The 13,954-nt window shown below is 40.1% G+C and overlaps 1 protein-coding gene across 3 annotated transcripts in view; it reads right to left on the bottom strand.

Annotated features, from left to right (window-relative positions):
* Positions 1-13,954, bottom strand: part of LOC148094557 (protein NLRC3-like) — a 278,774-nt gene that overhangs the window by 43,623 nt on the left and 221,197 nt on the right. For 2 of the 3 annotated variants that reach the window (XM_087837554.1, XM_087837557.1), the window contains exon 1: positions 866-924. The exons of the other annotated variant lie outside the window; for it this stretch is intronic. The gene's annotated coding sequence lies outside the window, so the exon portion shown is untranslated. Of the gene's footprint in view, positions 1-865; positions 925-13,954 lie in introns of those variants that run through there. 3 annotated transcript variants of the gene reach the window in all.

The following is a 13,954-nucleotide window of genomic DNA, read 5'->3' as shown; positions in this document are numbered from 1 at the left end:
CAGGCAGGAATCGAACTCGCGATCCTCTGTTCCAAAGGCGTGTAGTTTAACCACTACGCTATCCAGCTGCTTGGGATAATGTAGTGGCGCATCATGGAAGGACAGGCCCCTATATATATATATATATATATATATATATATATATATATATATATATATATATATATATATATATATATATATATATATATATATATATATATATATATATATATATATATATATATGTATATATATATATATATATATATATATATATATATATATATATATATATAACCTGGATGTTGTTTATGTGATCTATTCAAATAACTGGATGTCATCTTCTGAAGACGTGATCATAATTCAGGAAACACGTCAATGTTAAATTTTGAAATACATGTGACAGTTTAAGAGACTTGATGGATGTTGTGAATTGTGTAGGTGAGCACGCAGCAGCAGCTGTCTGAGCTGAATAAAAACGAAGCATGTTTGCTTATTTTGTAAATAAAGGAACATCCATCCATCCATTCGCTTATCCTTTCCAGGGTCGCTGGAGCCTATCCCAGCTGTCACAGGGCGAGAGGCAGGGTACACCCTGGATAGGTCGCCAGTATGTCGCAGAGCTTACACACAGGGATAGACAACCATTCCCGCTCACCCTGTATCATGTAACACACTCCAGTGTAGATATGTATATATAGTGTATATCATTATACCGTATTGATTTTAAATTACTAAGTAATAAGTAATAATAAAAGTTACAATAAAATCCTGGAACACCAGACTCTGATCAAACACAGCTGCAGACTGTAAAAACATGAGCTGAACAAACAGTAAAGTTCCTAAAGACAAACTGTTAAAGGAGGAAACAAAGCAAACTTACAGTTTCTTCACACACCAACAACAAGCTCCACTCCACAGCTGGGCACAGGTGAGCTGCTTCCTGAAAATAGGCAGGACTCCACCTGAAGACTGTGATTGGGCCACACCTTCATGTACTGGTTTCAAAATATGTTGCCTGACTGCTCAGATTGAGTCTAAGTCAGAGTAAAGTTCACAAGCTGACGTGTAAGGACATGAAACCTTGTAGCAGCTGCAGGTGTGAACACACTGAGACCACCTACAGGGCAGGTGGGATCTGAAATCATACGAGATGTTAGTGAGTGAGAAGTTAGAACAAACAGACTTGATGATGTGATCAAAGTTGATCTACAACAGAAGATAAATCCACTGATTCTTGTAAAGTTCATCTGCTGCTCACATGAATCCTGTGATGAAAGATTTATTTCACTGAATGTTTCTTCAAAGCTCATTTCAACCTGTTGAAGTCATGAATGAAAGTGCAGACTGAGAGTGGATCAAAAGATGTTTAAGGTGTGTCATGTGACATGTTCAGTATTGTCACACATGTCTAGATTGTCCCTGATATCATAGCTGCTCAAACACTGATGATTATATTTGAAGAATTATTACTGATGGCAGCAAAGTTTGAATGGAGCTCTCTGTCTGTGCTGGTTTGTCGCCCTCTGGAGGTCAAAGCACAAACTGCATGATGTCACTGTAACCACCACAGTGACAGGAAGTGTTTTTAAATGATGAAATATGTCAGTGATGCTGATAGTGTGTTCATCACAGACGCTCAGGCTTCATGTTGACATGAATCAAAGTGAAAGCAGAGAAACTGGAATGTATCAGGTGATGTAGAAGATGGAGAAACAGGTTGGAGAGAGGATGCTGCTCCTTCTTTGAGATCAAACATGTCGTGTTGTTCACGTGCTGTCAGCGTGAAGCAAAGAAACAGTGTGAGTGAAATCAGTCCAAAGTAACAGAGTGCCGGCGGACACGCCACTGCAGGCCCCTCTGGCTTCTGCTCCGTGGCTACTGGGTGACCCCTCGTCTGGGGGTCTGCTCTTCCCATGAGGGTGGCAAGGATGCCCCTCCAGTGGTCCTCCTTGGGCTCTCGCACTTTGGGGCCTCTGGATGTCTGGAGCCTGGATCTCCTCCATGCCTGCTTCATGCACTGGGGGACAGGGCTATGGCCCCCCACACCCTCTAGCAGACTGTTACATGTTACATGTTACACTGTTACCTTTGAATACAAGCGCGCTGATCCACACAGGTGTGCACACAGGTGTTCACTGTTCATAGACATAAACTACACCTTTCTTGGCTGCTATTTCCAAGCACATTGTGTGCTGTCGGTCCTGATTGCTACACAACAACATTCAATATTTAGTATTTACTGCTGTTTACACTTAGCTAGATTAATGCGATGGTGTTGTGTTTAGTATGTTGCTTTGTTTTTTGTTTTTTTTTTTGCTTGTTTTCTCTTCTTTTTCTCTCAACAGGTGATCCAGGAGATTTTTTCTTCTTCTTTCTCTTTTTAAGTGCCCTTTCTCACTGTCCCTCTTCCCTTCTGATTTTCTTTTCCTTCATCTTTCTTTCTCCCTTTCCTATCCCTCAGTCATGTCTGTCCCATCTGTAACAACTGAAAATAAAATAAAATAAATAATAACAACAAAGGTTGATCAAATGGACCAATACGGCAAGGCTGTGATGATCCATTTGGCAAAATAAATCCATTGGGTATCCTTGTTGGTCTTCAGACAACAATTCTGACCAAATGGGACAGGCAAAAAAACAAAACAAAAAACAAAGTAACAGAGTGAAGAGCAGGAGATGAAGCACAGAGGACACAAAAAGGAAGGAAAGAAGAAAAAAAGGTCCATCTTTCAAAAAAGCATCAACGTCCAGGACTGAAACATGAATCCACTGAGAAACTGAGTGCTCCACCATCTGCTCCAAATACACTCACTCCAAACAGGCCATCTTTGATATCCAGTATTTCTTCAAATTTGTCCTCAGGTGTTCCAGCTTTGCTCCCGGATTGGGTAGAGGACTATAAACCATGGCCCGCTGTTAGCTACATCCACATTATTAATTACCTTTTATTTCCTGAAGGTGTTGAGAGCACCAAGGCGTATAATTACCTTCACAGCAATAATGATAAAGTACTGCTCAACAAACAAGAAGACTTGATTTTTCTTAAAGCAGCTGTAGAGCCGAGCCAGGGCGTTAATCAAGCTAAACACCAAGCATGGGAAATGCTAAGAGAAAGTGGAGTAGTGGACACAGTTAGTTCTGGTATCACCGGATTAGGGAAATCAAGTAGTCATATGTTTTTCAGTGGAAGGTCTATCACTTATCTGGATATCACAATGTTTAAATGACTGAAACAGAAACACTGGACTGGCCAAAGGCTGTGATTGGGGAGTCACGCTACTGCCGTATAGCTAATTATTACATGGAGCACTGTTTACATGTGAAAGCCACTTGTTAACTGTGTGTGGGCTGTATGCTGTACAATTACACGAAGGTTAAAATAATATTAAAAAAATAAAAGACTACATTGAGGGCAAATTTACAAGGCAGGAAAAAGAATACAGTTATAGGAAGATGTGACACAGGGTAGTACACACACACACACACACACACACTACTTTGAAAAAAATTAGACTGTGTGTATATTTCTGCATCAAAAAGCAACTGACTGTTAATATGAAATTGAAAATGTGGGTGATCTTGCCAGTGTTTTTATTTCAGTGGTTTAGATGTGATTCAGGTGTGTTGAGCCAGGGTCATATCTGTAACATGCAGGACACCGGCACACTGATATAAACAGACACTGCAGTGCTTTTGTTAGTGTAAATTTCCTCGTGATGTTAAATCTTGAGAATTGACAGTGAGAAAAACTATTAATGTTTGTTACAAATCAGTGATCAGTGGAAACACAGGGCTTGCATGTACAGATGAGCAGCACAGGTGGATGCAGGGACAGCAAAGAACCTTTAACCTAAACGTCTAAGCCAGATAAACTTCAGACATCACAGGGCAGAGCAGCAGTACGATGAAAAACTAGTTTAGTCCTGCAGATGGCGATGTTGCACCGTGTTCAGAGAGCTGACACTCTGATGATGCTGCTCTACTCAACTTCCTTTTATCCTGGGTTGGACTATATATGAGCAGCTTCCATTCTGGTTTCACTGTTAAATACACTTGTTTAATTTCATTAATAAAAGTTGAAAAATAAATATTTTATTGCAAAATTATTTGTTGGTACATTTTCTGAGGGTCAGATATCTTGTTTGATTTGATGAATGAACTGTTAAGGTGTTAAAATGAATCAGGTTAAAATAGTGGAGCTTTAAATCAGTGAAGATGTATAATGTAATTTAAAACGTTGATAATGGTTGTAGTGTATGGAATGCCAGGACTGCCATAATGAATTAATTAAATACACCATTAAATAATTAATTAAATGTGGCAATAATGAATTAAAATCAGAAATAATTAATTACATAAATATTTATGAGACATGTAATTAATTAATTATTGACACATTTAATTAATTATTTAATGGTGTATTTAATTAATTCTTTAGGGCAGTCCTGGCGTTCCATAGTAGTGGGCTTGTAATGTAAATGTGGTCTGATTAAATGTGACATTTTTGGTGACGCTGCATCAAACCCTGATAAAACAGTTCTATTAGTGGGTCACCTAAACTCACAGGCCGAACAAGGAGAGCGCTGATCAGAAATCAGCCAAGAGGCCCATGGTGACTCTGGACGAGCTGCAGAGATCTACAGCTCAGGTGGGGGAATCTGTCCACAGGACAACTATTAGTTGTGCACTGCACAAAGTTGGCCTTTATGGAAGAGTGGCAAGAAGAAAGCCATTGTTAACAGAAAACCATAAGACGCCCCGTTTGCGGTTCGCCACAAGCCATGTGGGGGACACAGCAAACATGTGGGGGACACAGTAAACATGTGGGGGACGCAGTAAACATGTGGGGGACACAGCAAACATGTGGGGGACACAGTAAACATGTGGAAGAAGGAAGAAGAAACTTTTGGGCCAAAATGCAAAACGCTATGTGTGGCGGAAAACTAACACTGCACATCACTCTGAACACACCATCCCCACTGTCAGATATGGTGGTGGCAGCATCATGCTCTGGGGGTGCTTCTCATCAGCAGGGACGGGGAAGCTGGTCAGAGTTGATGGGAAGATGGATGGAGCCACATACAGGGCAATCCTGGAAGAAAACCTCTTGGAGTCTGCAAAAGACTTGAGACTGGGGCGGAGGTTCAGCTTCCAGGAGGACAACGACCCTAAACATAAAGCCAGGGCAACAATGGAATGGTTTAAAACCAAACATATCCATGTGTTAGAACGGCCCAGTCAAAGTCCAGATCTAAATCCATTCAAGAATCTGTGGCAAGATCTGAAAACTGCTGTTCACAAACGCTGTCCATCTAATCTGACTGAGCTGGAGATGTTTTGCAAAGAAGAATGTGCAAAGATTTCAGTCTGTAGATGTGCAAAGCTGGTAGAGACAGACCCTAAAAGACTGGCAGCTGTAATTGCAGCAAAAGGTGGTTCTACAAAGTATTGACTCAGGGGCTGAATAATTACACACACCCCACTTTTCAGTTATTTATTTTTAAAAAATGTTTGGAATCATGTATGATTTTCGTTCCACTTCTCACGTGTGCACCACTTTGTGTTGGTCTTTCACGTGGAATTCCAATGAAATTGATTCATGTTTGTGGCTGTAATGTGACAAAATGTGGAAAAGTATATACGAATACTTATGCAAGCCACTGTAGTACAATATGTGTTATTTTGTACTGTACTGCCCAAACTAAAGATCTGCTGAAGTGTTGGAAATGATTCAGATGTTTATTTTGGACGATACAGCAGAAGATCAGACATGAAAGTGGAGATAACACAGAAGACCTGCAGCAAAGGGTCAGAGGTCAGACTGGGTCACTGGATTCAACAATGAGCCAATGATCATCAAGTAGTGACTAAAGCAGAGCCCTGACGTTCTGACATTTATCACACAGTTAGAACAGTTAGAGATGAAGTCATCTGCTGATGACTTCATCTCATGAAATGACTGATAGATGTCAATTCATTGATCAGCTGAGCTGCTGCTGCTGATCGTCATAGTCACAGAAACATTCAGCTTGTTTCAATCAGTAAATAACTCCCACTACTCTCAGTTTGAACTGTTCCCACTCAAAATGCTGTGAGAACAATGATCATTGTAGAACTTCACAAACATCACGTGTTGCTTTCCACATGTAAGATCAGCAAACATACAGAAACTTCCTGTTGCCACACACGGCCTCTAAAATCTCTTCCACGGTTTCTGTCTGAAGTCCACTCTCTGTGTCGGATCCACAGGAAACAACAAGATCTTATTAACATGGTTTTCAATGTGTCTCCTTACAAAAAGTCCAACCAATGAACAAATGTGTATATTTGTGGAGGCCGAACAAAAGCATGACACATTTCTCTGTTTCTCTAAACTGTTGTCAAACACAAATATAAAGAGTTTCATTGACAGACTCCAAAATGCCCCCGCAGTGAATCAAAGGGAAATCCTACAGTGTGGCCAGAGAATCTTAATGGCTCCAACATCAACACATCCACAATGTTGGATCCAGTTCTACCTCACAGAGTTACTAAGACACACCCTCTGCCAGCATTACAACAGCTCCACCTGCTTCACCTGCCTCCTCAGCATCTGTACACCTGAAGAGAAAAGAAAGGCTCCAAAAGCTCAAATCTACAAAGGATTCATGAAGTTTCATCCAACAATAACATGTTTGCCTTCCACAGTGTTCTGTTAGGCACCACTGTACCTCTGCCATTTCAAAAAGAGCAGCTTGCTAACATTTTGGCTCCAAACACTTTGTGTTTAAGTTCCTAATCTTTGTTTTCTTTGTGAACAACATCTGGAGCTTTTTGACTCATAGAAACATCATTTTGTTCTTTAGATGACAGCAGATTGGGACTGAATAATCAATCACTATAAAACCAATAAAGACAAAAATGCTGATTTTACAGGAACTTTGTTGGAGAAGCTGTAAAGACATGAAACTGGTGGAGATCCCAAACCAGTTGATAGTGCTGATTATTCCAAATAAAGCTGTTTTCATTTGAGATGAAATGATGTTCTGTCCTGATATACAGTGTTGGTCAAGTTACTTGAAAAAAGTAATCAGTAACTAATTACTGAATACTTCCCCAAAAAAGTAATCCCGTTACTTTACTGATTACTTATCTTAAAAAGTAATTAATTACTTAGTTACTTAGTTACTTAGTTACTTTTTAAAAACACGATTTACAACCTGAATAGGTGATAAAGCGATAGATCTTTCAGCCCAATTCTACTTTTTCTACAATCCATCATACAAAATGTAATCAAATGGAAAAGTCTCTTTTTAAAACTTGTTTTATTAGTTTTAATCTTTTAACTTTATGCATCAAGCAAAAATTTAATTATATGCAACATTCTCTGACTGGAATAAATTTGTCTTAAACCTATTTTCTGCACATTCCAGCACATAAAATATATATATATTTTTATGTTTACACTCAGTCTTTCAAATAGATGCAAGTAAAACACAGCAGAAAATAAATAAAGTCAAAGACTAGCAGTCCTGTTGCTCTATTTTCACCTGTAAAGCAGGAGTGGGGCAGGCGGAGGTTTACCCTGGTGCAGGTGATCCGGGTCACGTCCCCTTTCTCTCTCCCTCTGCTTTGCTGTCACTTATCTTCACTGCTCTGTCCAATAAAGCTGAAAAAGGCCCCAAATCAAAGAAATCTGCCTGCAGCCTCTGAAATGTCTTCAGTTTCCTTCCCGACGGCTTTTTCACCGTCAGCCCATCAGACAGTCCAGCAGCATTTATGATGATGTCATGATTTTGAAGAGACTGCTATGGTGGCCTCCCATGACCCCCAGCCTCATCTACACTGAGATGCAGACATTTGAAAACATTCAGCACACAAATGAATAATAGTCCAACACAACAGTCTGTGTACAGACACACACTGACCTTTCATATAGTCAAAGGAGTCAATCAAACACAGCTAGTTGAGTCATTTCTTGTGTGAGTCTAAAGTGAATCTAGTATTTTAAAGTCCACTTCCTGTATTTGTTGTTGAAGACTTCTTCAGCTTCTTCTCAAGGACATCAGCTGCTTGTTTGGCAGCAGAGGCAGTTAAGAAGCTTCCTGAAAAACACTGAACAGTGAGTTCACTGTGGCATATGACAAATTCAGCTTTCTATGTGCAAATGTGTCTGTGTCAACCTTTCAAATGCTGTTGAATCCAAAACATCAGCGGCTCCTTGGCTGCTCACTTCATGCACTTCTGTCTTTGTGACAGTCCAATGACATCACAGCTGTTTCCACCCCCAGTGTCTCAGGACTGGACACCTTTAAACATGTCGAGGATCAAACAGCCGTCCAGCTGAACACACATGAAACTATCAAAGCTGACAATCATTCCAATAACATCTAATGGTTCATATATATAGACACAGCACTACAAGGAAATGGCTCTCAGCATCTGGCTGTGGTAACAAATGAGTCCCTGTTTGTGTTCAGATTGTGTGCATGTTTTAGACGTGTGTCACATGTAGAAACACAACAATCCCACAATGACACAAAGATTGGTTTGACACAACTGTGCAGCTGTAAGTTGTTTCTAATGATTCATTGAAGCTCTTCTAACATTCTGGAGACGATCAGTACATGAATCTGTTCAACACGACAACAATTTGACTTCAATGTGAACGTTTGCCATTAAATAACCTTCTTCATCCAGCTGACAAGCATCCTTCATCCTATGATATTAACAGTTCCTCCTGTTGATGACAAACCTCTGACATGATCTGCTTGAGGAGCTTTTTCATGTGAAGCTCTCTGAGCTCAGGGCTAAGTTGCTGTGTTTCATCTTTAAGAGCTGCTGCCTCCTCGCCGGACTTCTTCTTCTTCTCCTAATGACACCATTTCTGCTTCATATCTTTCACTGGGCCTAAAACAGATGAAGAGTAGATCTACTGCTGTTCACTGTTTGTGTCAATATGGAGAAATAGGCAAAGACAAACACAGCACATACAGAGAAATGTAGACAGGATGTGCAGCCAGTGCAGTAAATGGTCTAAATATCAGCTCTTTAGAAAATGATCCTGATGAACATGAAACTAACATCCAATGAGAAACACAGCTTCCTTGTTTCATGTCCAATAACAATAAATGAAGAGCTAATAAAGAGCTATTCTATTGTAAAATGCTGAGATGATTATTAGACAGAACCCAGCGGCTCACCAAAAGCCTGCATTGAAAATCTATATGAAAGTAATCTATGCTCATATATGGCAAAATCCTTTAACTGTCACTGTGTTTTTCATCTGTGCTCTTGTTGGTTGGACAAGTTTGTAAATGACAAAGAGCTCAGTGGACTTTGCATCCATCAAATCCTGTTAGATGTTTGGATTGTTTTTCCTTCACAGCTTTGTGATGAAGGCTAAAGAACAGAGATATGAACTAGTGCCAATATGAATCCTGATGGCATGACGTGGGCATAGACCCACCAAAGCAACACTCAGCTCACCTCATTCCAGGCGCTTGTCTGCTGGAGACCATGAGCCTCGTTACACATTAGCACCGTGGTAGGAAACAGCCTCCATCATTTCATTAGATCTGAATTTGGACTGTTTCCCTCTGGATGAACCAAGTCTGTCAAATCTATTGATCCAACACAAACTATCAAACACATTGGCTCACAGTCAGATTGGCTTTGTATGGATGGTGTAACAGGGGGCTGGGAAAGGATGCTGAAAGCTGAATATAATACAGAACAATAACAGGACATATAATAATGTAGCAAACATGATCTTCAACAGGCACACTTCTATTATTCATGATCACAAACACAAAGAACTTGTGCAGCCCTGATATCAGCCCTAATATATGAGTGTGTTTGCCCAAAGATTGAAACAGCATCAACATGACAGCTGTAAGAAATCTTCTCTCAGCCTTGTTTGGCAGAAGATCCCTGCAACAAAGATTGTAGCTGAAAGATGACGTGTGTAAAGTTTGCTCTTTGGGAGGGTTGAGGCTGTTTTTAGACCTTTGATAGTTTCCAATCCAGTTCTGAAAGACAGAAATAAAAACAACATCATTAAGATCAGATCATGGAGCTGTTTTCTGCCTTGTTTCTATCTTCACATTACAAGACTTTACTACAATAAAGATGCTAACATGTCTCTGTAGCAACAACATCATTGAATCTATTGAATTATTGAATCTACTCGGTGTATAAATGCTCAATCAACAATTATTTTATTCCATACAATTCAACACTTTATGAGCACAAACCATCCAGATGGGGAGACATGCATGAAGAGGGTCACAGCAAAATCTCAAAATGGTGGAGGGTTACTCAAACTCTTATAGCCTCTGGTGGCCCCCCTGCACCTAGTCATAAAACCTAAACATCGACATACTTTCTAACTCTCAGTGAGCCTGAGTTATGGCCTTGGCTCCCTGTTTTTCTGCTTCCAACAAAGGTTGGGGTGAAGCTCCTGTGGAATGTGCTCTGTCCTCTCTACTATCAGAAAAACAAGGCCCTGACTCTCTGCACACAATATTCTCTTCATAACTCAGCAGTATAATGCATCATGAAACAATATCATTCATTCACAATAAATCAGCAGTCTAATGTAATACAAATCAGTTTAACAAATGTAATAGTTATCGCTATTAGTCAGGAGTTATTCTTCTAAGTCAGGAGAATAATGCAAACTAAAACTACATAATGATTTCACAATCTTTAATTAGGGCAGAGATTCACAAAAAGTGGAGCCCGCCCCCTAGGGGGGGCGCAGAGCCATTTCAGGGGGGGCGCGGGATGAAAAGAGGAAAAAAAAAAAAAGAAGGCTTCGACACTGCTAGCATAATGGACAGGTTTTTGACGGGGCGCCCACACAAATGCAAAGCAGGAGATGAAGCATCGCTGAATATGTTTCCAAACCAACTTCATTTTAAGCCAAAGACTAGAAAATATGGTGAAGCAAATCTTACTTTTGGTTTCACCTGCACAAGTGCCGAGGTAGGTCTCCCTGCAGGATTGGTTTCCCCTGCGTCAGGAGCAGCGCTGGGCTCTCCAAATCACGGACAAACAGGATCCCACATTCTTGATTTTTAGTTCACAAACACTTTTTGTAATGACTAACTACTCCTGACATGTTGGAGATTTTAGCTCTTTATACAGTAAAGTTACAGTGGGATACAAATAACATCAGGCTGATCCTGCCACGATTTGTTCCCCGGTTTAAATCACGGACAAACAGGATCCCACAGCTGTTTATGTTTTTGAACCCATTTTGCACAGAGAAACATTTTTGGAGAAATGTATTGATAGCAATGTTGAATATTATTACATTTCTCAAAAAAACCCACCTACACATAAAATAATCACAAATGGAGGAACAGTAACTGCGTGTGTATATGTAAGCGTGTAAAACCTGCAGATAGTCAGATTAACAGTAACAGTATTTTGTCTCTATCTGCCATTCTGCAATTCGTCTCATATAGACAATAACGTGGCGCACAGCGTGATGTGAAAAACGCACATGCCTTTGACGTTGCGTGTATTCCTCGTCCACACATAAACCCAAAAAAGGAGCTTTAAAAATCTCAGTTTTCGGTGAAACGCCGTTTACGTGTGGACGAAAGGCCCAAACGCATAGAAGCAGCTGCGTTTTCAAAAATACCCGTGTAGGTGTGGACGTAGCGTAAAAGAGTAGTATTGTATTTTATTACTACCTGTAACTTTTTTGCAGTTTACTTGTATTTGCTAAATCGTTTAGTAAATGTTTGAGGTGTGAAATAAACGGCAATGGAGTTTGAAAACAAAAATATGAGTGTGTGTGCTTGAAGGATGTGTGCGCGTGCGTGCGCGCGGGGGGGCGGCAACATTTTTCTTGTAAAACAAAGGGGGGCCTAGCAAAAAAAAGTTTGGGAAGCACTGAATTAGGGGTATAACATGGCATAAGATAATATAATAATCTCACAAGACTCAGACTAGGGCCTTATTTTGAAAGCCAGAGTTTGTTTAAGCTATTTCCTGGAGCAGGACCCTGAACAATTAGAAAAAGCAGATTTCATGTCATCTGTGCTCATTAAACTGACATCATGCAGTTCATCTTCTCACCAGGAGAGGGCCACAAATCACCATCAATGAAGAGTTCAAGCAGATGATAGTGACATCAGAGCTGTACGTATCGATCTGATCAATATCGAAGTTCATGTTTCTTTGACTGGATCAGTTTTAAAAGCAGCTGTTTTTAGAGAATGACAGAAACATGAGAGATGCTGAATGCCTTTCATATTTGATACACTGAGTACTATTGGATGTCCACTTATTCAGCCATGACGGAAACATCCCATTAAGAATGAGAAATCAAACATTTGGATTCATTTTAATGAGCTCAGACTTGTTGAAAATGTACAGACTGAACTATCTGTTCAACAGTCAGAGTGTTTCTTTATTTTTTTTTCTTTTCCCTTTTTTCCCCCTCTTTATTTATAAAGTTTTGCACATGTAATTGGACATAACAGGCCTAAAACAGCAAGTACCAACCGATATAAAGACATATATCAAAACAGATTAGGCCATTAAAATTTGGATGACAACAATAAAACAGAAAAAAGAAAAGGAAAAAAAAAGGAGGAAAGGAAGAAAAACAACAAACAACAACCCACGCACAGAAAACAACAACAACAAAAACAAAAAACCCCATGGTACAAAAGTTTAGTCTGTTGTAAGAGTTTTCAATGAGTTAAAGTAAATGATAAAAGGCTGCCACATCTGTGAGAACTTATTAACATTTCCTCTGAGTCTGAATTTTATTTTCTCCATTTTTAAAAAGAACATAACATCTTCCAGCCAACGTGATCGGGCTGGAGGGTGAGGAGCTTTCCAAGACAGCAAAATTCAACGTCGTGCCAGCAGTGAAGTGAAAGCGATAATATCCAGTTGCTTACGACTAAGGTTCATGGTGGCGTCCTCAGAAACACCAAAAATGGCAACTAGTGGACATGGTTTGAGAGTAACGCTCAAAACATGAGAGAGCACTTCAGAGTAAAAAGTCCAGTATAATTGAAGTGACAGGCAGGCAAAAAACATATGAGTTAAATCACAGGGGGAGGTGTTGCATCTGTTGCACAGGTCAGGAATGCTGGGGTATATTTTAGATAGTCTAGATCTTGAGAAGTGTATTCTGTATACCGTCTTAAACTGAATAAGGGAGAGTCTTGCACATGAGGCTGAGGAATGAATTCTGTCGATTACTTTGTCCCAGTAACCTTCAAAAAACTGAAGACCCAGTTCCTTTTCCCAACTCGAGGCCATTTTCTTGGTTGAGTAATTGCCCGATGCCATAATTAAAGTATATATTTCTGATATTAGAGCTTTACTGTGAGGCTTCAACTGGAATAAGTCTTCCCACCAAGGCTTAGATGCACAGTGTCTTATTTGAAAGTAGCGGAACAAATGATACGAGGGCAAATCATACAAAGAACAAAGGTCACTAAAGTTGAGAAAAATGTTATCTTTGAAGAAGTCATAAAAACATTTTTACCTTTTCTTGCCCATATACGGAAGGAGGAGTCCACCAGGGACGGGGGGAAGAGGTGGTTGTTGCAGATTGGGGTCAGAGCAGAAGCAGAGACTAAATTGAAGTGACGCCGGAATTGATACCATATACCATATTCAGAGCATTTCTCTAACAGGAGGACACTCTTTACACTCCACTCAGCACAGAGACACTGAGGCACCACGAAAAACATAAAACCCAGGATAAAGAGTTTGAGTGAATGTGGTGTTGAAGGTGTGGAGGTGGATCAGAGAGTCAGAGGAGACTCTGTAGAAGGACAGAGTGCCAGCAGGACAGTCCACATACACTGCTGCTCTGTTAGAGACAGAGGAGGAGGAGCTGGATATTTCTCTGTTATTGTATATAGCACAGTAACCATCATCAGAGCAGTACAGAGTCCAGGACTGATCATTGAGTCCAAACCCACAGTCACTGCCTCCTTTCCTTCTGATG

Source organism: Neolamprologus brichardi, unplaced genomic scaffold (genome assembly GCF_056152115.1).
Source record: "Neolamprologus brichardi isolate AB-2024 unplaced genomic scaffold, ASM5615211v1 NODE_ptg000036l+_length_2141236_cov_1, whole genome shotgun sequence".
NCBI classification, from domain to species: Eukaryota; Metazoa; Chordata; class Actinopteri; order Cichliformes; family Cichlidae; genus Neolamprologus; species Neolamprologus brichardi.
The sequence above is the reverse complement of the archived record's forward strand: the minus strand, read 5'-3'. Positions and strand labels throughout refer to the sequence as shown.